Raw genomic sequence first — 4,724 nt, forward strand, 5'->3', positions numbered from 1 at the left:
TAATGTTCTGTAGATTCATATGTTTGTAAATGCTTAAAGCCGTGCCATTTACTTGCATTGGATTTTTAAAATGATAGGCCTATAATAAATATTTCCACAGTTAAGAAAAACACCTAAAAAACACCTAACTTTCACTGTTTAACGTGATGCAGCGTGCATAAAAACCATCAGAAACATTTCGTAAGAACTATTCAATCTAGCAATACATCTCATTTTTCCCTCCATATATCGCTCCCTTATCCACCCCTTTCCTCCCTCCATTCCCTTGCCAAACAGGATTGGTAGGATCTCTCAAAGCAATTTTCTCAGAAGACTGGAATGTCTGTGTGTGTGTATGTGTGACCCAATGGACTTGCTATGGCCTGCATGGTACGCTTCCTCAGTTATGTGCAACCCCCAATCCTTGACTTTAGCCTCGATTTGTGCTTTCTTTACTTGGATGCCTTTAGGGAAGAAAAAGAGGCGTAATACAAAAAAAGAAATATATGGCAGAACCACAGAACGTTCTTTTGGCAAAGCCAATGTCATCTGCCCATATTAATTTTAATAATCAAACTGATGTTGGTGGTCGGTTACCTTGGCAACACAGCAAAGCTTTGAGGTACTGGGAGATGAGCAGCAGACAGTTGATGTGTCACCAGTGGAGCAGACTGGTCTGATGCTGACTTACCTGTCTGTCAGACTTGTAAAGGTGCGAAGGTTAGGTTGAATGTCATATTGAGCTGAAATCCTGCGGATGTGAATCAGACAACATGAGCACCTCATTACTGGAATTTACGATGGGAGTGCTACCACAACACATAAGGGTAAAGTCTCCACCAATCAGAACGCTTCGACTAGGAATGTTCTGTCCTTACAGTAAATATTCATTGTTATTTGCATTGATATGCATTTTGTACAATTGATAGAGCAATTCAAGGTTTGACCCCAGGAATCACATTCAAAATGATAGATTGAATGCAAAGTCCCGTCTGCCAAATGCGTGAATGTAAATAGTTTTCCCAAATATTACTAAAATATTTATTAATATAAGTTGATTTATACATGTGTCATAAGATACTAAATTATTTTTTTTCATTGATTTACATGATATGCAAATGTCATTTTTTAAAATTAAAAGTGTAATACAGTCTTTCTTTATGGTTACACCCTTAACGTGAAATGAAATAAAATTGAAGGCAGTGACTAATGTCAGACGGGATATGTTTCAACACATGCTATTTTAACATGGATAGGAAGGTGTGGCCCTTTCAAAACCTGCTTCTCCTCCGTTCAACACGTCTAATTCAAACGCTGAAAACTTTTGATCTACTTTATATGCTGATTTAAAGCGTGAGCATCATTGAGGGATCATATTCTGAACATAAAGAAGCCCACTCATTCCTCGGGCCTCCTTCCTTTGACTTGAGGAATTATAACTACACACCACGACAAGCCACAGTATGTGTAGCCTTAGGGATGGGTCTCAATTACAGTAGAGCTGACATGCATGATAACAGAGGCAAAATGACAGCATAAATGCTTGTTAAAGTCTTCAGCTGCAGAAAAAAAAGAACATAGCGGTACTTCATAGAGTGATAAATAGTTTTAAATGTATTCAGTACAGTCTATTAATGTGATATGTAATATTTATACAAAAAGAATGAATGCAAATATTTTCATCTTTTTATTATTTTAGACACCAATAAGATTAAATGTAAAGCAAATATTTTCAGTAAAAAAGATAACTGTGTCTATTTTTTTAAGAAGGGAGCTCATTGTCTTTAATATGAACAAGCTAAAATCTTCAATCATTGGCTTAAATCTGAACATTTTTCCAAGAGCAAATTACCTAAGCAATGTTATCCCAAATAAACAATTTCTTAATTTGACTGTACTTTTATTTCTCTCTAACGTTAGGAGAAAGTGTGTTTTGCATATAAGTGGCATGTATGCAAAGCGAAGTAAAATCTTGCTAGCAGTAATTGTACATGCAGTGACAATATCTGTGGAGCTCTGCTAGACAATGATGTCATTTATACGAACCTTTCATTTGTCTTAAAGCTGCCTTGAGGTGTCCACATTCCACAAGGACATCATGTTACTGCAACACCTCAAGATTTGAACCAGCGTGCATGAGTCATTTTGTTCTCTGAGAAACATTAGACTCGCTTTTGGATAAGGCTGGTCAAGCCTGCAACACAGTATAGAAGGCAGGGCTTTGGCAACAACAAGACTCCTTTGAACTCTGTAGCTTCAATGGCTTCTGTTTTGTGCCAGCAAATCTTCATTCAAACCAGTTTCTCAGCTTCATAAACCTGATCTTGTGATTGACAAGTTTTGCATATGATCTTACTGGCAGTTGATTTTTTGTGGCAAACATGGAAGTTGTTTTTCATTTTTTTTCTATTCATCACAAACAAAAGAGGTCAAATCTATCTGTGATTTAGCTGTTGGCATGGTTACCTTATACGTAGAGGCAAGGATGAACAAAATGTCTTTGTCTAGAAAATCTTAATTATTGTAGCAACAATTTAACGTAAATGTTCATAACCTTGCTCAATTGATTTTTGCAATAGGTAAAATTAGTATAGGAGCATATGACCCTACAAGTTTGTGAGCATGTAGCGTGAAGGGTAGGTGTATAATAACCTATAGGCCTTAATTATATAAAACATTATTGGTGTGCGTTTTGAGAAAAACAACGGCACTGATATATGTTAAAGTGCCAGACAGATCCAATATCGAAAATTATCTGTATTGCAGTGTGGCATGTAGCTGTCCATTAATGTAAACAATGTGCAAAGTAGTTAAACCAAAAAGTGCAAGATTAGTAGAGTTTTTGGCTTCTAATTTACGGAGTCGACTCTGAATCGGTAAAACAAGTCGAAATATTTTCGAAAGCCTGTTGTCTGTCTACGTATGAAGGCAACAATTCGTATGATGTCCGCTTACAGTCTTGCCCGCGAGAAATGAAAACCCTAACCTGCCCACAGACACTTCCGCTAGTTAGTGTTTAAACATCATGTCGAGAATGTGTTTTCAGCTGCAAATTTGTGTTGTTTTCACTACAAAAGGATGAAGATGTGAAGAATCAGTGGTTAAAATTACTTTTTCAAGGCATGATTTACTAATCGTTTGGTTCAGAACCCACTTTATTGGGAACAGCATGTGTATCCACAAGCTGAAAGTATAATAATATTATGCGTTTCATTTCCCCCAAGTGTTCTGAATTTCTAGTTTACTGTAATGTCCTAGTTGCGAAAGCAAACGGCTAACACATGTTGCAATATTACTGTTTACTATTTAGCTGTGTCCCAGTTAGCTTACATAAGTGCTTGTAAAATGTTAGGTGTAAAATGTTAGGTGTCTGTTGTCGTTTTTATTACTTGGATTACTTATGAAATGTGTATTGATGTCAGTTTTCAAACTCGTAATGTCTTGTCAGAACTGACTGATCACACGGAAAGTCGTGTTAAGGTCACAACATTTTTTATTAATTTATTTGTGGCCATGGCACAAAATTCAACTTTTTTTGTACCTTGAGCACGAATGTCTTTTTCATGTCACTCGCACTAATTTCTATAGACAGTTTCATCGGACACACGTGTGGTGATGCGATTACGTATCTGGTCAGAACTTTACTTCCGTTTACCTCGTCGAAAATAACAAATGTTTTGGTTTCCTAGGTAATCTATGTGTTGTTTATTTAGCTTGTTATATAAATAAACTACTTTAAATGGACTTTGTTGTTATTTATTTTTTTATCGGTTTTACCAGAAGTTCCATGAAAGCTGCTTGTTTATGTTGTTACTGCTGAAACCGTCTATAAATTGTTTTTTGTGTCCGTGGCATGAGTTTCTTTTTCGTTTCATTTTATGTATTTTCTTCTCATCTTTTTTTCCTATTTGGTTGAGGTTAGAATCACTTTCACAAAATTTTTAGACATCCTAACCCAAACCCCAACTCTAACCCCAAGCGACAATGATTTAAAAATATTAAAAAAAATTGAAAACAATCCATAAATGACACGAAAAAGAAAGTTAAAGGACAAGTTCGGTATTTTACACTTAAAGCCCTGTTTTCAGATTGTTTATGATGAAATAGAATGGTTTTGACTGAAATTTCGACATATACGGCTGTCCCAAAAATTTTCGGGTGTTTGTTGTTTCACCTCCCACCTCTACAATGGCTTTATAGGTGCACAGGAACAATCCTTCCTAAAATGCATTAAACTTTCATTTACAAAGACGTGAAACTCACCGGCGAGTGGTCAGGGGTGTTCACTGATAAGCTCACACAAAAATCGCTGCAAAAGATGCATTCCAACAGGTTTTATCATAGTTTTTGCCAACTCCATTGACTTGTATTGGATGTACTATGAGATACGGTATTACTCCGCGCCGGGAACTTTGTTTGTATTCTTGCAATTGGCAAAGGCGGATTATCGGCACCAACTGGGCTGGAGTGTCTATTATTCAAGCTCTAAGCGGAAGAATATACGGGTGTGAGGCGTTTGGAAAAATAGGTCCACAAGTTTACAACGAATGCTAAAACACCTGTTGGAAAGCATCTTTTGCAGCGATTTTTGTGTGAGCATATCAGTGAACACCCCTGACCACTCGGTGAGTTTCATGTCTTTGTAAACGAAAGTTTAATGCATTTTAGAAAGGATTGTTCCAGTGCACCTATACATCCATTGTAGAGGTGGGAGGTGAAAAACAAACACCCAAAAATTCTCGGGG

General features: G+C 36.7%; 1 long non-coding RNA gene across 1 annotated transcript; it reads right to left on the reverse strand.

The window, feature by feature from the left end:
• Positions 1-130: 130 nt before the first annotated feature.
• LOC135730052 (uncharacterized) lies at positions 131-2,620 on the reverse strand. The gene is made up of 3 exons (XR_010525852.1): positions 2,026-2,620; positions 577-730; positions 131-443 (listed from the first exon to the last, which is right to left on the reverse strand). It is a non-coding gene; the product is annotated as an uncharacterized lncRNA (long non-coding RNA).
• Positions 2,621-4,724: the final 2,104 nt, after the last annotated feature.

The sequence above is a fragment of the Paramisgurnus dabryanus genome, chromosome 11, assembly GCF_030506205.2.
Source record: "Paramisgurnus dabryanus chromosome 11, PD_genome_1.1, whole genome shotgun sequence".
NCBI lineage: Eukaryota > Metazoa > Chordata > Actinopteri > Cypriniformes > Cobitidae > Paramisgurnus > Paramisgurnus dabryanus.